We start from the raw sequence: 26,581 nt of genomic DNA, 5'->3' as shown, positions 1-26,581 counted from the left end.
AACGATATTACGGGTTTTTCCTCTACAGTAAGAGACCCAAGAGGGTTCCTGGGGAGACCAAACGGATGCTATAAGTGCATTAAGTGCACTACATGCCTACACATGATCACGGGCTCTACATTCCAACATCCAAGTACCAACATGAAATTCTCCATCAAGCATGTATTAACATGCACAGTCACACACGTTATTTACGTGATACAGTGCCCGTGTAAGCTCTTATATGTTGGCAAAACCATCCGCACGTTAAGGGTCAGGATGGCCCTGCATAGATCTGCCATCTCCAAGGCCCTTCTTGGCAAGAACAAAGATAACGACCAACCAGTGGCCAGACACTTCGCAGAGAAAGGACATCCATTAGCAAGTCTGAAACACATGATCTTGGACCACATACCTGAAAACTTGAGAGGGGGGGACAGACACGGCACATTGCTGAAACGCGAAGTTCTATGGATTCATAGACTGAATTCCATGAGCCCACATGGACTCAATGAGAAACTTTCCTTGAACTTGTTTTTGTAGACGCCTCAATTTAGATGGGTGTAGGCATGTTCCAGACGAGGAAGATTGATGTATATGCCCTGAGAAGGGACTTGACATCACACCTGCCTGGTAACTGCCCCATATGCCTTGAATCAGAAACACACTGGGCCTCATTGGTGGTGATACTCTTGCCATGCCTCTATTCCTTCATTGGAACTATGACTGGTCCAGTTGATAAAACATGTGTGCTTTTTTTTTTTTTTTTTTTCCTCTCCTCTTCATCTTTCTATCCCTGCTTTTCTCTTTTCAATGTACTTGTAAATGCCGTGTACGGATAATATTTCCCTGTTATAGGGTCCGGTTAGCAGCTGAGCCAACGTACTCATGGGACCATGGTCCCGATATGTGTGCTTGTTTTTCTCTCCGCTTAAATTCTCGCTATCCCTTTATATTTTCCTTGACGTTGTGAACATGTCACACCATAATATGTGACTAGCTACCATGTTGTGTGCTTTTTCTTCCTCTCCGCTTCGTCTTTCTATCCCTTTTACATTTTTTCCTGTGTAATAACGTGCAAAACCACTGTGGTTGCAGTGTATATGCCCTGGATACTGGGTTTTGACACTGCCAGGCCCAGTGATGTGTGTGTACTCTTACTATCCCTTTAAATTTTCTTACAATACAGGACACTGATCTGTATATGACATGCTATATCATGAACTTATTGGGATACAACAGGTGGTCCGACCTGATCCCCAGCTACCCCTTAATTGTGGTACCTTAGATGTGGTACCTATGACTACGCCCCCTTCCCCTCTGATATGTACCCTCTGCCCCCCTTGCGCTATGAACCTAAGATGCCCCCTACATAAACCTGTATCTGTCTTTAGATTACCCCCGATAATTGCTGCACCCTATGCAGTACTTGCGTGCAGGCACGGCCAATCTTTTAAACTTTATTTTAGTTCACATTAGAGACACGATCACATTCCCAGTAACCCACATGTATCGATTCGACCAATGTGGTCCTTAAGATTTGTAATGCTTCCACCCCACAGGTTTTTTCATTTATGTTCATATATGTTGACATGTCTCCACTTTATTTCTGTATTTTCAGCAGCACGAGAGCGCCGCGTCTTCACAGCCGCTCGGTTACCATGACAACCCCGGCAGCTTGCGTTCCAAGCACTCCGGCTGTCAGCGGTCCACACACAGACCTCCGTCAAAGGCACTTCCGGCTATGACCACTTCCGCCGGCGCTGGTCGCGGCGCCCCCGTGCAGCTGATCCTCGTGTGCCATTCACTTCACCTCCTATATAGGTAAGAACTGTTTTATGCGTTATTGTTATACACACCTTGACAAAGGGGTACTACGGTCCCCGAAACGTTGGTTTTGCTCGTTTTGAATACACTTCTGAAAAGTTCCTGAAGAGTGCCGCTGTTGTGAGTTATTTCTAACTATATATATATATATATATATATATATATATATATATATATATATATATATAAATGTCCAAAAGAACAGCACTCAGGAGGCACTTTATTACAGGAAAAAACAAGTCTGTATTAAAGAACGAGCTTTCGGGGTGTGACCCCCTTCATCAGGTACAGACAACAAACTACATGCAGTGAGCTTACCACTAAAATACCTGTGAGCAGATCTGGCTCCCCCCCCGCACGTTGCCGCCGGCGTGTCCAGCCCAAACAGGAAACGCACATCCAGTGATTTCCGGGCAGAGACGGAGACTGAGGGTTGCATAGCAACTGAGGGAGTTTGCGTCTCACCTCAAACAGGAAGTCGGCGCCACACCATATTAGGTGGAACGCACAGCATACTGAGCAGGAAGCAAACACAAAGCTCCAAGTTAGCGCATCTCATGGGGGACAGGTTGCCAAGCAACCGCTTGTGTATTACTTCACTGTGCCAAGCCGCTACACGCAGAGAGACAAATGCAAGGAGGGACCAGATCTGCAATAAAAAAACACCACATATAAATGATTACAAAATACAAGAAGCACATATAAACATGAAAAGTACAACATACATGAAAAATACAACATACATAAAAATCACATAATGGCATTCCAATTAATTTTATCATTAAGGCCCCGTGGATGCTTAACATCCAATTTTAAAATCCATTTGTATTCCAGCCTAAGGAGATGTCTGGTGCGGTCACCCCTCCTCAAAGACTCAGGGACATGATGAATAATAAAATATTTTAATAAGGCCAGAGGATGACAAAGATTTTTGAAGTGGCGGGCCACAGGTTGATCTACAACTCGGCCCTTCAGCGATACATCAATTGCGGACCTATGCTGCCCCATTCTAACTCTGAACTGACAGGTATTCTGGCCAACGTAGTAGAGCCCGCATGGGCACACAATAATGTATACCACAAAAGGTGTGCGGCATGAAACCACATGTCGAATGGAGAAAACTTTCCCAGTGTGAGGATGTGTGAAATCCTTGCATGTCACCATGAACTTACATGTCACACAATTATGACAGCTGTAGCATCCTGCTGCTTTAAAAGTGGTATTGGGTGCCCGAGGGACACCTATGCCCCTAATCTCGGTTTTAGCCAACCTATCGCGTAGATTGGGGCCCCGCTTGAATGCTGCAATAGGGCGGGATGTATGGAATCCTGGCAGATCTACATCAGATTTTACAATGGGCCAAAGAGATTTAGTGGCATAACTCAGGATGGGGCTGGCAGTGGAGAAAGTGGTGGTCCACGATATAACATCAGTAGAAGGTCGTGTTTTCGATTCTAGCAACTTAGAGCATGGCATTAACATTACTTTATTTTTTTGGGCAAGGAGAAGAGCTGGATCATATCCTCTGCCATGATATTTCTCAATAAGCGAATCTAGTCTATCTGATAACACTGAATGGTCACTGACTAGACGGGCAACCCGAATCATTTGAGAGAGAGCTGGGGGGTGATGGCTATTGGACATGAGAAAGGTGTTCCGTGCCACATCTTTAGAAAACACATCAGTAGTGATTTGATTATTCTGAATGGATACCGCCACATGAAGAATTTGAGACATCGTGGTGCTACACTCATATGTGTAATGAATGGGGGACTCAAGTGAATGGGCATAATTCATCAGACTGTCAAATTCCTCCTGTACATCCGTCCACATGATGAAAATATCATCAATGTAGCGGGTGTACAGGAGCAAATTTTTGAGAAACACCTCCTCTTCTTGGCCAAACATAAAAATGTTGGCGTATGAAGGCACCACAGCTGAACCCATGGCGCAGCCACGTTTTTGAAGAAAAAAATGGCTGTCGAAGAGGAAGTAGTTTCTCTCAAGAGTCAGGGTCAATAGCTGCAGAAACAATTTGTGATGAAAAATACTAGGATCTAGAAACTCCAACAGAAACAGCTGCATAGCCTGCAGACCCCCAACATGTGGGATGGAGGTATACAGGCTATTAACATCAAGACAGCACATGATGGTGTTGTCAGGGACAAACTCAATGCTAGCAAGAAGATTTAAAAAGCTAGTGGTGTCTTTGAGGAAAGACTTTTTATGTAATAATAGAGGTTGCAGAAGGTGATCCAACATTCTAGCCACAGGTTGAATTCAGACAGGTGCTTAAGGGCCAGGGACTCCTCAAAAGAGAGTTTTTTTCGTACACGTCCTGGAGCTGCCATGATTCATGATGCTGACTGATCTAGCAGGCGTCCAAAAGTTTTCAGTGATGCATTGGACGAGGGGGATCAAAGGATGATTTAGACAGGGTATTGGCAAATTCTATAACAGGATCGTGGCAGATAGTGGGTGGGGTGTGTTGAAAGAATTCTTTCAGCCGTAATTTCCGCATAAAACGGTGTTGGTCACATTTCCAACTGAAGTCATCAAATGAGTACACTATTAAGTACACCGATTTCTGTAGATGTCAAAGTCCGTTTGGAGAGATTATAGATCAAGGTTTCTTGTTGATCGGGAGATGCAGTGGGTTGCGTCTTACTTCTTTGGTTTTGTCCACCCCTGCGCAACCCACTGCATCTCCCGATCAACAAGAAACCTTGATCTATAATCTCTACAAACGGACTTTGACATCTACAGAAATCGGTGTACTTAATAGTGTACTCATTTGATGACTTCAGTTGGAAATGTGACCAACACCGTTTTATGCGGAAATTACGGCTGAAAGAATTCTTTCAACACACCCCACGCACTATCTGCCATGATCCTGTTATTGAATTTGCCAATACCCTGTCTAAATCATCCTTTGATCCCCCTCGTCCAATGCGTCACTGAAAACTTTTGGACGCCTGCTAGATCAGTCAGCATCAAGATTCATGGCAGCTCTGGGACGTGTACAAAAAAACCTCTCTTTTGAGGAGTCCCTGGCCCTTAAGCACCTGTCTGAATATGACGACATTCTAATCCGCCCTGCGGACAAAGGGGGAGCTATAGTTATTCTCAATATAGGTGACTATAGAGCCGAGGTATATAGGAAATTGGGTGATGGGGCCGTATATATGAAAAATTGCGAAATGACCCCACTGTCTGTTTTCAACAAGAACTCTCAACCATCTTGACTACAGCTGCAAACAATGGGGTATTACCAGCTAAAGTCTGCAAGCAAATGTACAAGGAATTATTTTCTGTACCGGTGTTGTACATCTTACCCAAACTACACAAAGATCCAGTCAATCCCCCTGGCCGCCCGATAATTGCAGCCAGGGATTCGCTGTACCAACCTGTGGCTAGAATGTTGGATCACCTTCTGCATCCTCTATTATTACATAAAAAGTCTTTCCTCAAAGACACCACTAGCTTTTTAAATCTTCTTGCTAGCATGTATTATTAATTAAATTAAGCTCTCTTTTTTGAAACCCACTTACACTAATTCCCTTTCATTCTAAAAGAAAACCCCCCTTTTTTTCCTCTCTCATCGTTAGAAAAATATTTCTCCTTATATCCCATGTACTCCAGGAATTCAGCTGTACAGTTTTTTGGGTTATCCCCTACATAATGAATAAATAACTATAAAACAATTAAATAGAAGTTAGTGCCCCCAAAAAAAGAGTTATCTTTTTTCTCCTTAAACTTATGGTCATCCATAACTCTGGGGAGCACCACCAACAACCACATGTTTAGTATTTGGACCTCAATAGGAAAATAGTTGGTAATATTATGGTAGTGATTCACTAGTCAGTGCAAGCCCAAAACCCCTTTTTCCCAGTAGCATTGAGTTTGTCCCTGACAACACCATCATGTGCTGTCTTGATGTTAATAGCCTGTATACCTCCATCCCACATGTTGGGGGTCTGCAGGCTATGCAGCTGTTTTTGTTGGAGTTTCTAGATCCTAGAATTTTTCAGCACAAAGTGTTTCTGCAGATATTGACCCTGACTCTTGAGAGAAACTACTTCCTCTTCAACGGCCATTTTTTTCTTCAAAAACGTGGCTGCGCCATGGTTTCAGCCGTGGCGCATCCATACGCCAACATTTTTATGTTCGGCCAAGAAGAGGAGGTGTTTCTCAATAGACCTGAGATCAATAAAAATTTGCTCCTGTACACCCGCTACATTGATGATATTTTCATCATGTGTACAGGAGGAATTTGACAGTCTGATGAATTATGCCAATTCACTTGAGTCCCCCATTCGTTACACATATGAGTGTAGCACCACGTTGTCTCATTTTCTTGATGTGTCTCATTCAGAATAATCAAATCACTACTGATGTGTTTTCTAAAGATGTGGCACGGAACACCTTTCTCATGTCCAATAGCCATCACCCCCCAGCTCTCTCTCAAACGTGGGCTCCCGCTCTCTCAAATGATTCAGGTTGCCCGTCTAGTCAGTGACCATTCAGTGTTATCAGATAGACTAGATTCGCTTATTGAGAAATATCGTGACAGAGGATATGATCCAGCTCTTCTCCTTGCCCCCAAAAAATAAAGTAATGTTAATGCCACGCTCTAAGTTGCTAGATTTGAAAACACAACCTTCTACTGATGTGATACCGTGGACCACCACTTTCTCCACTGCCAGCCCCATCCTGAGTTATGCCACTAAATCTCTTTGGCCCATTGTAAAATCTGATGTAGATCTGCCAGGATTCCATACATCCCGCCTTTGGCAGCATTCAAACGGGGCCCAATATACTTGATAGGTTGGTTAAAACCGAGATTATGGGCATAGGTGTCCCTCGGGCACCCAATACCACTTTTAAAGCAGCAGGATGCTACAGCTGTCATAATTGTGTGACATGTAAATTCATGGTGACATGCAAGGATTTCATACATCCTTACACTGGGAAAGTTTTATCCATTCGACATGTGGTTTCATGCCGCACACCTTTTGTGGTATACATTATTGTGTGCCCATGCGGGCTCTACTACGTTGGCCAGACTACCTGTCAGTTCAGAGTTAGAATGAGGCAGCTTAGGTCCGCAATTAATGTATCGCTGAAGGGCCGAGTTGTAGATCAACCTGTGGCCCGCCACTTTAAAAATCTTTGTCATCCTCTGGCCTCATTAAAATATTTTATTATTCATCATGTCCCTGAGTCTTTGAGGAGGGGTGACCGCGCCAGACATCTCTTAGGCTGGAATCCAAATGGATTCTAAAATTGGATGTTACGCATCCACGGGGCCTTAATGATAAAATCAATTGGAATGCCATTATGTGATTTTTATGCATGTTGTATTTTTCATGTATGTTGTACTTTTCATGTTTATATGTGCTTCTTGTATTGTGTAATCATTTATATGTGGTGTTTTTTCATTGCAGATCTGGTCCCTCCTTGCGTTTGTCTCTCTGCGTGTAGCGGCTCGGCACAGTGAAGTAATACACAAGCGGTTGCTTGGCAACCTGTCCCCCATGAGATGCGCTAACACAGAGCTTTGTGTTTGCTTCCTGCTCCGTATGCTGTGAGTTCCACCTAACATGGTGTGGCGCCGACTTCCTGTTTAAGGTGAGACGCAAGCTCCCTCAGTTGCTATGCAACCCTCAGTCTCCGTCTCTGCCCCAAAATCACTGGACGTGCGTTTCCTGTTTGGGCTGGACATGCCGTCGGCAACGTGCGGGGGGGGGAGCCAGATCTTCTCACAGGTATTTTAGTGGTAAGCTCACTGCATGTAGTTTGTTGTCTGTACCTGATGAAGGGGGTCACACCCCAAAAGCTCGTTCTTTAATACAGACCTGTTATTAACTGCCTCCTGAGTGCGGTTCTTTTGGACATTTGTACTACTTTTATTCGGGCACCGGGGCCTATTGCCAAGGAGTAACCAGTGAGTGCCGGTCGATTTGGATTATTATTATATATATATATATATATAGCAGGTGGAGTATCACAAGGCAAGCCTTGGAAATAATGAGCGGCACTCTCCGGATTTGTAAATCAAGCAAAAATCTTTAGTGCAATAAAAATATTACATAGTCGTCGTCAACGTTTCAAGGCCAGTGTGCCTTTTCATCAGGACGATATAAAGTGCATACAGTGCTGTGCAATAGAAGAAGACAGAGTGACAAGACCAGATTACTTTATATGCCTGTTCATGTAAGGTAATCTGGTCTTGTCACTCTGTCTTCTTCTATTGCACAGCACTGTATGCACTTTATATCGTCCTGATGAAAAGGCACACTGGCCTTGAAACATTGACGACGACTATGTAATATTTTTATTGCACTAAAGATTTTTGCTTGATTTACAAATCTGGAGGATGACGCTCATTATTTCCAAGGCTTGCCTTGGGATACTTTACCTGCTATTAATTGTGTACCCCGGTCTGTGGCTTGTTTTTTGCCGAGAGTGCCAAACAATAACCTCATATATATATATATATATATATATATATATATATATATATATATATATATATATATATATATATATATATATCCAGATTTGTAAAGCAGCACTCTCAATATTCATATAAATTCTTGCTGGGGTGCCGGTAAGCCCAGGCTTCACAGGTAGAGTCCTATGTATGCCAATACATATCCAAGTTTTGGGAACAATTATTCCACAGAGCGCACTCACCAGTCTTGATACAGTTTAAAACTTTCAAGTTTATTCCATCCTTTTAAAATCCAACATAGTGGTCGACGTTTCGAGTCACAACAGGACTCTTTTTCAAGACCTCGATACAGCCCAGTCTCCTGCTGACAGTGATGTATTGAGGCCTCCCCACCCGGATTTAAATGCTACACACTCCGCCCATCAGGGCTAATCTTAACCAATTAGGTGGTGCTAGCTATTAACAATATAACCTCTACCAGCTGAATGACATAAATATAACCATACCGTATCAAACAAACTCCCGCCGGTCGCAGTTATCCGGCGTGCGTTCCACAGTCTGTAAGCACCGCTGCCTTCACTTCCGGCCAGCGTGCGTTCCACCGTACAGGAAGTGGTTACGGTAGGCTGGGAGGTGAGCGACGCCCGGTCACATGGCTGACGCCGGGCATGACGCCACGTGCGTTCCAGCTTAAACCAGGAAATAACGCTCTATTCACGCTATGCATTCCATTTCTAATACGGAAATGGCTTTTATATTATTTTCATCATTTAAATCACTGGCAAGTGTGTATGTGCACGTGAACCACTGGGTGGGGAACCCCATCATCACTGCTAGAACAAAACATACTCCACATGTTATTAAAACTTTTTTTTTAAAAACACATAAAATTGCGTATTCCATAAGGAGGCGACCACACAAGAGAAATTTTCTTGTATAATCAACCTCAAAAGGGAGCACGCAATCTGTTGTCCAGCACTCACATATCTCATAGGTAATCTATTAACTCATATTTACGCCAACAGAAAAATAATTGGAGAAAGCAAAAAAAAAAATTCGAACTTATAATAATGAAAAAATCAATAACAAAACTCAGAAAAAACCTAGCAATTGAGTATTATTAGCATGATTGCACAAATAGTGGTCACTACGATTCACCATCTATTCTTACTCCAAGAAAATTGAGAGGGTATTTTTCTCATTCAATCCTCTTGGTGAGATAGTGTCCAAATTGTGTATCCAATAAGCCTCCCTTTTCAGGAGAGCTAGTCCACGGTCACCACCCCTTGGATTTGGTGCTATCCAGTCGATGATCATATAGCGAAGGCTGGCGACTTGGTGTTTTTCTTTCAAAAAATGGGCCGCTACAGGTTTGTCCGTACTGCCCGTGGACAGTGCTTCCCGGATCGTGTATCTGTGCTGGCACATTCTTTCGCGTAGAGTCCTTATCGTCTTCCCTATATACATCAGCCCACAGGGGCAAGTGAGAAAGTATACGATGTGGTCCAGAAGACAGTGCAAATTGTGTTGTAGCAGAATCTTTCTCCCGCTGTTGGGATGGCAAAAATATTTACCTACAATTAGACCCTGGCAGGTAGTACAGCCGAGGCATTTAAAGCAACCCTTCTTCTTCGTTAACCACATAGTATCCATCTCCGTGGTATGCTTACTACTGGTACGGTAAAGAGTGTCTTTTAGGTTGCGTCCTCTAGTGATGCTAATTAGAGGTCTGGTGTTCTGTAGCTTTTTGAATGCTGGATCCGTTGCTATCAGATGCCAATTGTTTCTTAAAGACTTCTGCGTGGTACCCAAATTGGTGTCACAATGTATATTCAGTACCATCCTGTCTTCTTTGGACTTTTGTGTTGCAACTGTATCATTTTGGTGAGTGGCTCTGGCTTTCATCAAACTTTTTTGGACATCATGCTTGTTATAACCCCTTGACAAGAACCGATCGATACACTCTTGTAACTGGGTCTCGGCATGTTCTGGTTCGGAATTGTTTCTCAATACCCTTAGGAACTGGGATACTGGCAGATTGGACTTCAATTGGGGGGGGTGGTCTACATTATACATTATACGTTATACAGAAAAGAAACTGACCGTAATACCCTATTGTGGGCAACGAGTCACCACCCCCCCCAATTGAAGTCCAATCTGCCAGTATCCGGATAACTGCGACCGGCGGGAGTTTGTTTGATACGGTATGGTTATATTTATGTCATTCAGCTGGTAGAGGTTATATTGTTAATAGCTAGCACCACCTAATTGGTTAAGATTAGCCCTGATGGGCGGAGTGTGTAGCATTTCAATCCGGGTGGGGAGGCCTCAATACATCACTGTCAGCAGGAGACTGGGCTGTATCGAGGTCTTGAAAAAGAGTCCTGTTGTGACCACTATGTTGGATTTTAAAAGGATGGAATAAACTTGAAAGTTTTAAACTGTATCAAGACTGGTGAGTGCGCTCTGTGGAATAATTGTTCCCAAAACTTGGATATATATATATATATATATATATATATATATATATATATATATATATATATATTGCAGGGGCTCTGCACTCATTAAATTAACTAATATTAATAAACAGTGATTTATTGCATGTATTGATCAATGCATTTAAGCCTAACACTGTTGCTACAAATTTACCATAAACTTAGCCACTGTATTACATTAGTGTTTGATTTCAGGGATGCTATCTGCTATGAGCATTAGACCAGATAGCATGCCTAAAAACATTAGTGTGATAGCTATGTTTATGGTAATAGATGACTCACTGACCATCGGATTTCCGACAGTCATTTCTCCGATATTGGAATCCCGACTGTTAGTAACCCTACAGGCTATTTTTCCTCATGAGTGTCCATCTAACTTTATCTGAGGAATACTGGGAGACTGCTAAATGTGAAACCCTGCAGCTGAGAGCTATAATTTAAAGACCTGTCCCACCCACATACAATATGGTGCTGCCATAAACTATAGCTTTCAGGTAATTCTAATGACGGTTGTTTCATGGCCATTGAGATCCTGCTCAAAATAGGCCTTTTTGAAGAAGGGCATAAAGGCCCTTTCTGGTAAAACTATGGATCAGGGTTGTGATGTACTGTATGATGTATTTAACTCCAATCCACCTGCTGACTATGGCCAGTATTCAATGCCTCAGATTCGCTGTAGTTTACAGCGAATCTGGCATTTATCTGGGCTAACGGCAAATTTTTCCTCTGGAAAAATGATTCTCCCTATTCAATGGAGACAATTCGCTGCAAGTGAACAGCGAATGTCTGCCGATTCGCCGTGATTTTCAATGGTTTTCAATGGGGTTTTTAGTCAAATTCACTGCTCAAATGGTGTGTATTCAATGCTCAAATGGAGAACTGCTTTCTCCAGTGATGTTCGCCATGATTCACCGTTTTGCATTCGTCATCTTTTTTAGGAGAACTGGAATGTGATCTTTTAAAATAAAGGGGTGTTTATTTTATTTTTTTGCTTGCAGCTCATTTACAATTTTTTTTTTTTTTTACAAATTTGCCAGCAGGGAGCCAGGAGCCGCTCATTAATATTCATATATTCACTGCACACTGGTCCTGATCATTAAATATGCAGGATCGGGACCAGTGAGTGCAGCGGCTCCTTATCCCAGTCCCCTGCCAGCTCTCCGGGGGCTCTCTCTGTGTCCCTGCCAGCCCTCCTTCACCCCCACAGTGTCCGGCGCAGGCAGGGAATCATCCATCTCCTTGCCTGCCACCATCCCCCGGCTCCCTGCGGCATTTGCCGGGGGGTTTAAAATTTGCCGCCAGGGGCAGCAAGCCCCTGAGGTGTTGAATATGAGGTGAGGGAGTGCTGGCAGCGAATGCACCAGCCATCCGGATCCCGGCAATTGTGCAGCGAATCCAAAACAGGATTCGCTGCACAGGACGAATTAGGTCATTGAATACCTGCCTATGTGTAACCCTATCTGAAATGTCTTAGGGCCAGATGTATCAAGCTTCAAAAAAGTGATAAAATGGAGAGTGATAAACAGCCAGCTAATCAGCTCCTACCTGACATTTTTCTAAACCCAGTCTGTAGTACGACTGGTAGGAGCTGATTGGTTGGCTGTTTATCTCTCTCCAATTTATCACTTTTTTAAGCTTGATACATCTGGCCCATCACACTGAACATTTATTAAATTTGACAAGACCGTTTCTTTGTAGAAAAACAATAGTAATCAAACATCTTTCAAACATTACCGCTTGGTAATATCTCCAAAGAGTCCTTCAATGTTTCTGTTTAGTAGACAATGTTAGTTTCCTTGTTAATAATACTTAGTTATAATTTGGGAAATGTTTCCATTAAAACATCTATTTTATTTTCAATGCATCTTGGTTCAGCATTGTTATCTTTTTGAAATGACATTCCTGCTGTCATTGTGGAATAAGTCAATGGGATTAATTTCTACTTAGGCAGTTTATTTATATGTATTTATAATGGAGAAAGAATAACATTGCCAGCGCTTTTATTAGTGTGCCATGAAAATAAAATAAAGTACAAGCATTAGAGATGTAAATGACAGAGTAAATCAAAGGAGGATCAAATTCTTAAACACAAACAATGTACTTGAACCAAGTACAAACAGTCAGGAAGTAAATAATAGCGTAAGTAAGAAGAAGTACAATCCTTAGGGAGCCGATGTGTAATGGAAAACACAGAAACAGTACGAGGAAAGAGCTTTAATTGGAAGTACAAGCCATGAAGGTCAAATGCATGCAGAAGTGGTAACGTAAGCCTGAATAATTTAACAAGTATTTTTTTTTAAGAGGTTAATTTTAGCTGAGTATTAAAAAAAATGACCAAAAAAATTATAGCCATATTTAAATTAAAAAAACACTAAAAGATGAAAGTTCCTTAGGTCAGGTATAAATAGCTTATGTGAAGAGAAAAAGTGTGAAACTGCAAAAAAAGTACAGTAGTTAGCAGTAAAGAAAAATGGGAGAAAATGATTTCGTTAATAAGGATTTCAGCAAATAATGCTAAAAGTAATGATAGAGACAAATCTAACACAATTAGGTATTTCGAAGGTGACACCTTGCAGAATGCGTTTTACTAACGATTCCAATTTATAATATACATTTATGTGTATCCTCGTTGTGAAATGATATCATATAAAATATTATAGATACTAACATTAATAAGGGAAAATAAAGAAATAAAAGGAATACATTGTTTATGTGATTTAGTTGCGAGTTCAGTTATGATGATTCCCAGCTCCGATTTTATGGTACTAATTTGCAATAATTGGGAGTCTGGTTATATGATTTGCAGCGGAACATATTGCAACATCAGAAAATGTTGTTATTATTACTTTGGAGAACAAATTATGCACACCTACTGCTTCTTGATGCAAATGGTTATAACAGTTCACTCATGATATTACAAAACATGTAAATTCTCTACTTGGTACTTGTTATATTTTATTGTTCATTTACATACAGTACAGTGGGGATGAATTTTACATAAAAACAGTTTCTGTTTTCTTTTCTTTTTTATTCTTTATCTATATGATGGACCGATATCTGTTTTTGCTGTAATGATTTGAGACTATACTGAACTAATTACTTTAGAAATAATTTGCATACTTAAAATAATGTATTTCTTTTTCATCTTGAAACAGAGTTTATTTGTGCAAGTACCTGGATATTTTGAGAAAGCGAGAGAGATACAAGTTTGTTGGTCTGAAGTTAAACATTTTTTTTTAATAATTCCAATTTTCTCTATGCAGTCTGAATATGGTGAGATTTTGTGAAGCACTCAGCTCAAAATGACTGGAGATGCATGTTACCAATGCCTGACATAATTCCTTTTCTAGTACAGAGTTTAGAACTCCCATCTTAGTAAATACCCATATCTAAGCTAAATTGACTTCTATATTATGTTTTGTCATATGGTTTCATTTGCATATGTTTTTTATTCTGGCTCCATTGACTTTTACTGTGTGAATTTCAATCCACTAATCTATATAAGCTGTATTATGGCCCTGATTCAGGTTGGAACGGTAAGCTGTGAACATTGCATCTTACCGAGCACCTGCGACGCTGCTTGTTGCCTGGCCGAACACATCCCATCACATGCCTCTGCTAGCAAGAGAAATCATTTGATGGTTGCTGACCATCCCGGGCAGGCATTGCCCAGCATTTTCATGGGGACGCCCATGGGCGGTCCTGTGGTCCAGCGTCGTCATCGCCCCCGGCCCTCCCCCCCCCCCCCCCACAATGAATGGCATGTGGAGTGTGTAACTCAGCGAAGCCATTTGTTGCCAGGATCTGTACATGTGCAAATACGCGCTTACGCAGACCACCAAACATCACAATGGGGCCGAATTCGCCCCGTTCCGAGTGAACTTGAATCAGGGCCTATATCACCTGTCTGAAAGCCAATTTGTTTTGTTTTAATTATGCTCCTGTCTCACCTGGAATTTACTTCACTTCATGATGTTTGCAATGAATTGCCCATAAGGGATTACACCATGTTGCTTTTTCTTGTTTTCCTTTCTATGTTGGAAAATCATCTTTAAAACTATTTTTCTAAGGAAAGTCTATTTTAAAAATATTTTTCTTCTATTGCATCTGGGAGAGTTTCCAGGAGGCAGGAGGCCTCTGAGGAGGAAGGATGGAGAGATCACATCATGCCCCTAATGTACTCCCAGTCATTCCACAAGGTAGGAAACTATGGGCCAGCAGAAAAACAATTCATGGCAAAAATAGCTTGATACTAGTAGTCAATGTTGTTTATTCCTGCGCCTGTCATACAGATAACTGATATCTGATGGGAAATTGCTTTAGTAGCATGAAGGAAAAATGCACTGAAATATTAAAGAGCTTCTTTCCCCGGTTGTTTTTCTGTTGCATGGAAAGCTCACCTTTGACACCACTGGTAATGACATCTTTCTAAAATAGTAATATAGAAGTAAGACCAGTAGTGAGAAGTCTGCCAACAACACACTAGCCTTTGTATCTCAGGGCTGCTATACCTACAAGCTGTCAAGAAGTGTGTGCACTAGTTAACAGACTGCTGCAAATAACCATCAAACGCCAATCTAGTATATTGGAATTTGTCCTGCATTTTATTAGCTAACAGCTTTGTAGTTTGACATCATATGCAGCTGTTACAAGATTGTAAACTGCTTTATTTTATTAGCAATAATTCTGAAGGTAAGATTTGGGTACTACAGTATGCTATGCACCAGACCGAAGCTTGATATGCTAAACTCCTTGCTGTGTATTCTGTGGTTACTACAATAGGTCTATTAGGATGCTAGGCACCAAAATGGAAGATAAAATTGTATAACAGCAATCAGGTTCGAATATTTCATTATTTTTATTGAAGCAAAGTGTTATACATTCACATCAAGTAGACAATAGATTCAGAATGTATGTATGTAAACATTGACAATAAAATCATTTGTGTGTGAAATTATTGCTTTGGTGATCATTACAGCATATCACATAGATTGATATAATGAAATAATAATCAAAAATATTGATCAATAATAGAGAGAAAGAGGTGAAAAATAGAAATAATAATCATAGTCGTCCGGGTGTTCCTCACTCTCCTCTCATCCCGGCAAAGTAAGAAAATATATCATAGGGCAATAGGTGGGTCTGGTGTTAGTTTGTGCCATATACCATATACTACTGGTAAAAAGAGTAATGGATTTGCAAACTAATCGGAGTAGACAAAGTGGAGATATAGCTCTCCCAAATTTCTAGGAAACATTGCACTTTTGTGTCTCTTTCCAAGACCACACCCACCCATAAAGATTTTTATTTTTATGTATTGGCCACCATTATTGGCAACAACATTGTATTTCTGGCATGATTTGTGTACTAGATCCACTGTTGATTTGTGTTATATTCTATACACATAATGGAATTACTTTAGCAATGCACTAGCTGCAAGGTTTTTGTTTCTGAGTGCAATGTTTTTCTTTTTCTTTTCTTTTTTAAAGTCACCAATTGAGGTGGCAGGTTTTCCCTCTGCCTTGATTGGATAATCTGGGACACCCATTTCACTGCACGTTTACTCAGGTCCTTGCTAGGTCCGACCCTGGTAGCTACCTGGGTCAAATTCCTGGGTCACTGGATATGGTTATTTTTCAAATACTTTTTACCATTGAGTTGAGTTAGACCCAGATATAATGCTAGTTATTGGATCAGTGGAAAAGGGGATATTAGATTCTGATTTGTAGGTTAACCATAGAAATGGTACATGTCGGGTCAAAAAACAGTGAAAAAAACCGTGTCAACCTTGCGACCTGTCAACACAAAGTCATGTTGACTGTTTCACCTGTACATTGTATATGTCAGTATTTTGTCCTAGTCGGGATTTTAGATGTCAGGATTTTGACCTTGTCAGGATTTTGTCCTTGTCGGTATAATGACCCATTCAGGATTTTGACCCTGTCGGGATTTTGATTTTTAGATGTGGCTTGCTGCCAGAAAGCAGTGGACAGCCATTAAAGGAAGTGGATGGAAAGAAAAATCACTTTTCCAAGCACTTCAAATAAGTGTTTTTTCTTATTTATAGAACCAATTAAATATAGAGCTCCATTGAAAGCAACGATCACACTTGGATCCCACTGAGAAGTGCTGCTCTACCTGCAGGTTCATATTCAGGGCTTGGAGCCTAAAAGTATGCATCTCCATTGCCTCTGGGAGTTACTCCCCTGGGCTGCACCTATCCACCAATCAGGATGCTTATACCGATTGTATGGAAGCATGTGATGAGATGAGAAGGGACCACATGAGGGGTAAGCTATGATTTTTTTTTTCTTATTAATGTGAATGGGATGTTAGGGACCCCATTGCATTTCTATTAACTGGGGCTTACAATGCCTATTAACCTATACACTGTCACCATCCCCAAATACCTGACTTCTGGCAAACTGCTGCTAACAACACCAATTGGTGTCACAACAGAATCCAGCACAAGCCAGACCACAAACCAATAGTAATTTGCTTCCAAAATCTTAACTGCGTCCACCTTTAAATTATGTCCTATTATATTTTTCTTTTACAACACAGGTTGGTTTATCTAGTCACCCAGCAGCTGAGTTTTCTTATTCTGTCCATTTACAGTACATGTTCACTGCCTAGATAGTATTCCACTAGTCAGATATTTAGTTTTGAGGATCAAAGTACTTCATTTCACATGGTATACAGAGCCTCCTATAGAGCTATAGGAATTAATTTTCCTATAATGCTATATAACTAGAATAATGTCTGTAAATAGCACTTGCAGATATACAACAGTACATTATAAATAGTACCGGAGAAAAATATAAATACAACTAAATAGTTAAAGTTGAAAAACTAATTCCATTGAAAGCTTTTTGACTTACAAATAGTACATGATTAAGAAGTGCTCAAAATTAAGTGTACCCTAGAGCTTTTCATATGGAAATAAAGCACTTGTTTCTCTGTTATAATACTTTTGTAAATGAATTCTGCATGTAGACGTGCTTTCTGTCTACAATGCCACAAAGTGACGTGCTTTCTGCCTACAATGCCATGAAGTGACTGCGGACCTGAATTTGAGACAGACAGTCGTGGATACCCTTGTATCTTTGCTATAGTCATATCTGCAACTTTATGTTGTGCTACTACAATGCCGTTACACAGTGTACATCCGAATATGTAGAGACTAAAATGCCCACTGTCCATAAATGCTTAGATACCCCTTGGAGTAGAGGCAGATTTTTAACAAGGCAACCTAGGGCCCAGCAAGATATCATGGCTGTCCAAAAGGTTTCCAGAGCAGAATTGTGAGGCTACCACATAATGTCATGCTATCACACGGACCTGTCCACACTCACAAAGTCCCTTTGATGTTCTATGATAGGACAAATAACATTTGTACGCAATGCTGCAGCTGAGCTTTTACCAGTAGACTATACACACCATGAGATACTCTATTGATGCTGATTGCAATCAGCAGACAATAAATAGGGCCATATGTACTAAGCTTCAAAAGTGATAAAAGGGAGAGTGATATACAAAGAGCCAATCAGCTCCTACCTGCCATGTCACAGTCTGTGTTTGAAAAATGTCAGACAGGATCTGATTGGCTGGTTGTTTATCAATCTCCATTTTATCACTATGTACTAACATATGCAATGCATATGTTAGTACATAGTCACTGCATAATCACTGCAATGCAGTGACGGAGGCACCCCGCGATACCTGTGATGTGGTGTGGGGGGTGTCCGTCACATCCCTGGGCTCTCCCTCTTCTCCCTGGACAGGAAGCAGGTGTCCTGGGCGCACCCTCTTCCCCCCCCTGCAGTTGGAAAGGCCAGGAGGTATTCCAGGGAGTGGAGTTGGCATCTGCAGAGGGAGGTGGCAGGTAGCGGTGGCCGGTGTTAAGAAGCCCATAGGCTTCTATAAGTTATCGCCATCCGAAGGTGGCTATACCCTGGGCGGCAAAAACGTGGCAGCCAGGTCTAAGTACATTTGAAAATGCGGTAAAACCCCTGAAAATGGGGGTTACCACATTTTCCACTTAGTAAATCCCACCCAGTGTACTGTATCACTTCCATTGCTTTTGTCCTTTTACCTCTTTTACTCAGACAACTACAGGTGTGTATTCCTACACCTAGGGAATATTTAATAAATGTGATGGTTATAGAAGTGGGGATATTGCCCATACCATTTACATAGGACTTCTACCCAGGTCCTGAACTGGGTTAAACATGGCTAGGACCTGGGAAGAGAGCAGTATAAACGGGTATGCCGGGTCATCTGACCCGGCTCCCGTTTACATCAATGGGGAAGCCCAACCACCAGACTGCAGCGTCCGCAGGTTGGACTGGGGGCACACACAGCCTCCGCTGCTGCTGCCGTACTGTGTAGACAGCAGCGGAGGCAGGGAGGAGGTGAATGGATGCCTGTGTGCAGCATCCATTCTCCTCATGGACGGGGGCTGGGGGTTCACGCGGGGCCAGGTGGCAGCCCAGCAGCTGTCGATTGGTGGCCCTGATGGTGGTGATCATGGTCCTATCGTGGTCTCATCTCCAAGCGCCGCCTCCATCTACACTGCGGGTAGGCACCGCAGTGTAAATGGTGCAAATCTCAAATCCGACCGGATCCGTGTTCCAAATGCCAGGTCGGATCCAAGATTTTTGGTGTAAAAGGGGTATAAATGTCATATTTGTCTGCCAGGTTCCACCACATGGCTGGAATCCCTCTGGATCTGTCTCCGTCACCACACACCATATTTCCTTCAGAACCTGCACAATGCCAAAGTAAGTCAGTAAGTTTAATTAATATAGCGCACTTTCTCCAACAGGACTCTACTACACTGCCAGAAAGGAGGGAGTCTAGTCGGAGCCTGCAAGTGGTCCCCTTCCTTTCTTAAAGCACCTCTGATTACAGTGGAGCTCTGCAACTTTGACACATGACAAACTACAATGAAAATAACAGAGTTTCTACTGATTGTAGAACAGATCATTGGAAAAATATTATATTTTCATTGGACTATAACAGGTGAGGTTCTGCCTCCCCTTCCTCTCCTGACTACACATCACTGGATTTTAGTACTCATGCACAAGATAATCTAAGGTATGTCAGAGAGCAGGCATACCCAACCACGGTCTTCAAGGCACACTTATGCTTGCAACACATCAGACCAACTTTCATCCAACCATCCAACTAGTTGGTTGGATGGAATAAAAATCTGGTACTGGATGGGAGCATATGACACAAAGCAATTTGCCCACAAACCCAGGAAAAGGACAAAAACATTCAGTGAACGTAATTAAATCAAACAGATCAAACTACATTACTTTGTCTGGTACTTATATGTTAGTTGGGCGCCCACTAAGCTATTTGCTTAGTTTTATGCGTCCCCTCGCGGGGCTCGCTACGCTCACCATGCTTTGGGCACTCTATGCCGACATGGATAGTGGGGGTAGGAGTGTACTAACTATAGTGGGTGCCCAACTAACATATAAGTACCCTTTGTGTGAGCAACAGGTTTTGTCCGTTTCCACATTTTCGGGCCAAATTACTGAATTACAAATGACATTTGCTCCCATCCAGTATCATATTTTTATTCCATCCAACCAACTAGTTGGATGGTTGGATGAAAGTTGGTCTGATGTGTGGCCAGCATAACAGTCCAGGTTTAGTGCTAGCCATTCTTCAGCACAGGTGGTTTAATTAGTACATACAGTGTGCTGGAGGAACCAATGTCGGTTTAATTAGTACTTCAGCTATCTTGATATAACCACCTATGCTGAAGCCTATACTGTATATCACTAAAACCAGTTTGCTTTGTTAGGCATGTCTGTATTCCTGTATATCACCACTAGGGGCATCAGGCACCTGTGGACTTGTCTCTCTGTCTCCAGACTCTGGGGAATCAGGTGCCTGATGATTGGAGACAATCAGCTCAATAGGACACCTGTGAGCGGCCTATTTATTCCTCCTGAGACCAGCACTCATAGCTGGTCATTGTTTATTCATCCCTGTTGTGGAAAGGAGTGTTTCCAGCCTATCCCTTATACCATAGCCTTGGTCTGAAGTTCCTGCCTGAGATTCTTGCACGTCTGCCACTCTGCCAAAGATTCCTGCACGTCTGCCACTCTGCCAAAGATTCCTGCATGTCTGCCACTCTGCCAAAGATTCCTGCACGTCTGCCACTCTGCCAGATTCCTGACACTCTGTTTTATTCCTGCCACTCTGCCACGTTTCTGCCAAAGATCCGGTACCTCTGTCAATGTCCTGTACTTTAATTATCGCACATGTTTTGCATCCCAGCCTGTTACCTGCATTGAATTCGGTTAGCACTAAAGTCCGTCCCAGTTGTTTCCTGTGTATTCTTTAATAAACATCCTGCATTTTCCTACCATCCGTTTGTTCTGTGGAAGTTTGCTTGGAGCTCCAGGGGTTAACCGTAACAGCCTTGAGGATTGAGCTGGGGATGCCTTTGATAAAGAATGGCAACATTGCTGAACACCTCAACTTTATAAATAATGGATTTAATTGGATCTTGACGAAATAATAATACTATGCATTACATGATGATGTTGGTCACTATAAAGCGGTGTTATCGATTTTATAACCCCCTCTACTGTGTGTTTTGCTATTTTATTTTAAAAACAATAATAACCTACTATTAATGTAGTAGTACAGTACCTGTACAGCAATGTATAGGGTTAATATTGTGCTGCAATTTGGTTATGGCAGAAGCAACAACAATATGTGTTCATAAAGCAGAATTGTAATTGCATACAGTAGTTCAGTAAATGTCATAAAACAACAACAACAGTGATAAAACAAACTGGGTAATAACAGACAGACATAGAGATAGGAGGGCCCTGCTCGCAAGCTTAAAGTCTATAGAATGTATATAAAATAATCTGTGTGCAATTAGGGATATACAAATGAAAATAAAATAAATCACATTGTGTCAAGAATATTTAATAGCGATCAAAGCAGTTCACATAGGTGGTGATTCTGATTAGCGAACTCACCTGCGCGTTCGCACAGGGAGCTTGATGGTGAAGCTTTGTGCATGCGCATATTTGCGTATGCGCATGTGCAGGGCTTCTATGCAGGCGCCTTCGGAGACCTGCATAGTCTTGAAGGCACTTGCAAAGGGGGGGGGGGGGGCGTGTAGGAGACGAATGCGAACCATTCGTTGACCATTGAATGATTTCAATCCCGCATGCAAGCCTGCGAATGGATGTTTATGCAAAGCATCCATTCACAGTGCTGTAGGGGCATTCAGCGTGTAGCGGGGGGCGGGCATTCATGCGCCCAGCGGGCAGGGTTACAAGTCTTGCAAAGCAGCAAACTAAAGATGCTTTGTGAGCCAACTAGAATCAGGCCTATAATTATTTGAGTATAATAGAGAAGAACGGTGACCCACTGCTGTACAAGGCATTGTACATAATATCACAGTAACAATTCAAAACAGGCAACCATTAACTTATCTTATAATGATCTTCTTTTAAGGTATTTGAAACATTTTTTTTTCACCACATGGTTCAGTTGATAATTGAAGCGGTATTTAAAATGATTAATGAAAGAATGAGAATTATTTTGTAGTAAATAGCACATTTCACAAGCAAGATTTCTGTGGAACGTGTACCATTAAAATAACAGACTTATACATCTATAGACCGAAAATATGATAATTTCCTGTCAATAACTAGTCAACTGTTTCACATCCATTGTCTATGACCTCCTCCCAATGGAGTTTGTGAAGATCTTTGGCCTATTCATATGAATGGAGTAAAGAGTTGAGATTAGGGGGGAAATTTACTAAAGGAAATTTGTAAAAATAGGTGTATTTGTATCCAGAAATACACTTATTTTTGACATTTACTATCCCGAAAATACGGCAATTCGTATTCGTATTGATAGCACATCAATACGAATACGAATTGCCGTATTTTCGGGATAGTAAATGTCAAATGTCAAAAATAAGTGTATTTCTGGATACAAATACACCTGTTTTTTCTCACACCCTCCCCTGAGACCAGGACATTTATAATTTTATTAAAATAATGGGTACTTGTGTAGTTTCACGGCGGCAGTTACGCCGTCAGCGTAGCGTCCCTGTCAGAATCAGAGTAGTATTCCACGCGGCCAGCATAGTTAGCATAGTCAGTCAGAAGTAACGTAGTGTTCCCAGGGCCAGCGTAGTTAGCATAGTCAGTCAGAAGTAATATAGTGTTCCAGCGGCCGTTTAAGCGTCCCTTCTTCTTCTTATTATTAACTAAAATGCAGTTACAAGTTAACACATGTCGTCATTACTGTTTCAGATGTATGATATGGCAGGTGTGAATGTGTTCCTGAAACACCCCCACTATCCACACCAGCCCGAAGTGTGGAGAGTGGACGCCCCTACTATCCACGTCGGTGTGGAGTTGACTTTATATAGTTTGGCGAGAGCAGTGAGCCACCGAGCCTGAAGAGTGGCGAGCGCAGCGATCCCTGCGAGGGGTAACGGATTACCTTACATGTAATCCGCGTCCCCTTGCGGGGCTCCCTGCTCTCACCACGCTTTGGGCTCAGTGGCTCGCTGCGCTCGCCACACTATATAAAATCAGCTCCATGCCGACGTGGATAGTGGGGGTATGAAAAGGTTGGTAGGATGCGTAACGCATCCCCTCGCGGGGCTCGCTGCACTCGCTAAGCTTCGGGCTGCCGTGAATATTGGGGGTTTGAAAACCAGGCATTTGCCAGTATGTACCATGGAACACTGGCAAATGCCTCCCATGCTTTGAGCTGCCGTGGATAGTGGGGGTTTCAAATGGAGGCATTTTCCAGTATGTAACATGAAGCACTGGCAAATGCCTCCTTCATTGTGAATGAGACGCATTTGCGTCTGCACCCCCTCTTTGGACAGGAGACGCACGCGCTACAGAACCCCTAACCCTGTCGGCAGGGTTGCTGTACCCTGCCACAATAGCTACTCAGATGCAGGAGCGTCTCATTTCTGGAGCGTCTGAGACGCTCCTGCGTCTCAAACAGATGGAGCGCCTCTCCGCCGGCGCCAGCATGATCCCCTCTCGGCCAAAGAGAGGGGATCATGCTGGCACTGGTGGTGTGAGAGAGGCGCTGACTAGGCTTGCCAGGGATGCCGTGGACAGAGATGCAGTTCCCAGCAACAGTACGCTAGTTACTTGTGTAGTTTTACAGCGGCAGCCTACGCTGATAATGTAGCTTAGGCTGCCGCCATGAAACTACACAAGTAAGGCAGCCATTGGGCTACACTGATAATGTAGCTTAGGATTCCGCCGTGAAACTACATAAGTAAGGCAGCCTTTGGGCTACGCTATTAGTGTAGCTTCAAACTTAGCGGAAGCTGCTGCCGTGAAACTACACAAGTACCAAATAATGTTATCTCAGTTTACCTCCTTCTGTTGGTTACCTGCAAATGTGTTGTTATTATGATGTCCTTTTTTCTTATAGTGTTCTTAGGTTCCACTGTGTGCTATTCCTGTAATGTGTACAACCACCATTTGCACACCATGCCAGCAGCAACCTAAACAGTGCACCTCAGATGGTTGCTTCAGATCATCCCTCCACAGGCAGGAGGTACTTCACGTGGATCTTTTGATATAGGGTATATCCAAATAATAATAATGATAATAAATAATAATAATAACAGTTTTATTTATGTAGTGCTCTTTCTTCAATAGGACTCAAGGCATTTAACAGAATGAACATAAGCAGTGAAATTTAGCAAAGCTTTTTATAAAATACATAGAGCATGGAAATATTTAAAGGACCATTATGGAAATGCTTGAATAAACAGGAAAGTCTGTTTTTGAAGGACTCCAGTGTTAAAGTCTCTCAAACCGCAGAGGGAAGCAAGTTCTATAGAACTGGAACTGCTACAACTATACAAGTGTTAGTTTTTTCATATATGCATTAGGGATGTGCACCGGGTACTTTTCGTGTTCCGTGAAACAGTTTTGGGTCTGGCTATCGGGCAGTGTTTTGGATCTGGATCTGTTCCAAAACACCACCATTTTTGTGTTTTGTGTTTCGTGTTTTGGGTTCTGATTTAAAAAAAAAAAAAACTGCTAAAATTGCTGAATTTTGTATTTTTTTGCATCTACGCTATTATTGACCTCAATATCATTAATTTCCACTCTATTCTGAACACCTCACACCTCACAATATTGTTTTTTGGGCAAAAAGTTGCACCAAGGTAGCTGGATAACTATGATAAACCACACAAGTGGGCGGCACAAACTTGTGGCTCATCTAGGAGTGGCACTGCAGCAGCAGACAGGATGGCTGTTTTAAAAACTAGGCCCCAAAAAGCACATAATGGCAAAAAAAGAGGTGCAAGATGGAATTGTCCTCCCCTTCTACCCACCCTTATGTTGCGCAAATAGGACATATAACAAACCAATCATTTCAGTGACAGGGTCTACAACACGCCTGTGGCTGAAATGATTGGTTTGTTTGGGCCTCACAAAAAAAGAAACAAGTCACCTCTCCTTGAACAAACCGACTCTATAGAGGCAAGATGCCGTCCTCATCCTCATTCAATTCATTTTGATGAACATCATCTTCTCCACATTTTGCGGAAGCCACCTTCTACACTGCTCACTGACCAGGTTCCCCGCTGCACTAAAAACTCTTTCAGAGTACACACTGGAGGGGGGACAACTCAGGTAAAATAGAGCCAGTTTGACTTTGTACAAGGGCTTTCAAACTGCCTTTTTGTCCTGCCAGTACAGGTAAGGACTGTCTGACATGTCTACTTTCATGCTGTTAACAAAGTAATCCTCCACCACAGTGATGGAAAGGTCCTGCATTTCAACCACCAACACCTGTTGAAGATGCTGGGAAACCTGCCGGGGAAGTGAGAGAGCCAGATCTACCTGCACTGCATGGGATACATGACAGTATCCTACAGGCCATTAAATGGGCAGTTGAGGATGAAGATGCAGACTATGTTGTGAGAGACCAGTTTCAGCCTATGCTTGGTCCTGCAATTCGACATCTACAGAGCCAGAAAGTCATGAGCTTAGGTGCAGTGGGACTGATTTTGTGTCGCCATGGAAAGTTGTGCTGGCTGCAGGTGGCTACGAAAAGATGCGTTTATCTTTTTGATGTCCTTTTCTTGGGGCCTGGAGTTTTCAGAAACAGGCTACAAATGGTGCTTGAAGACAAAAGCATTCTAAATGTGGTCCATGACTGTCACAGTTAGGAGATGTATACCTGTTCATGGAAACCGGGGGCTTCCTTCCTAATCATATGTGTTCACTTAATGAATGTTTGCCTCAACATCTCAACATGCTGTCTTCACAAGTTTCATTCCTGAGTTACAAACAAACTTTAATAAAGGGCAACCCCAATATATGGCTTGATCGTCCAATGTCTACACATTTGCTGAAAGAATTGGCTCTGGAAGTCTTACACCACTTGGCTCTGCGCCTAGCAATGTTGGATGCCATGTTAGCTGATTTTACATTATTGGTTGATGGGTATTTAAATACGTATAGCCAAGGAGCATCGGATGATTTGGGCAGCACTGAGATCTGCTCCAAGCTTCCAAAAGAAATTCAGCAAGTTAGGCGAGACTTACAAGCTGATTTACAAGCAAAGTTTAATAAACGATAACCCCACTATATGGCTTGATCGTCCAATGTGTACACATTAGCAACTCTCCGTTTTCCAGCAAGTTAGGCGAGAGGATGCAATACACAAATACATTATCAATGGCAAAGGGTTTCTTACACGGGTCAAAAAGAGAAGCCAATGAAAGGAATAGCTGCACTGAAGAGCTGCAGAGGAGCAGAACCTACTG

General features: G+C 42.2%; 1 pseudogene; it reads left to right on the top strand.

Moving 5' to 3' along the window:
- Positions 1–4,808: 4,808 nt before the first annotated feature.
- LOC146062884 (piRNA biogenesis protein EXD1-like) lies at positions 4,809–26,536 on the top strand (annotated as a pseudogene).
- The last annotated feature ends 45 nt before the right edge of the window (positions 26,537–26,581 follow it).

Source organism: Crinia signifera, chromosome 3 (assembly GCF_055691185.1).
Source record: "Crinia signifera chromosome 3, ASM5569118v1, whole genome shotgun sequence".
Lineage (NCBI taxonomy): Eukaryota > Metazoa > Chordata > Amphibia > Anura > Myobatrachidae > Crinia > Crinia signifera.
This window is presented reverse-complemented; position numbering and strand designations above follow the sequence as displayed.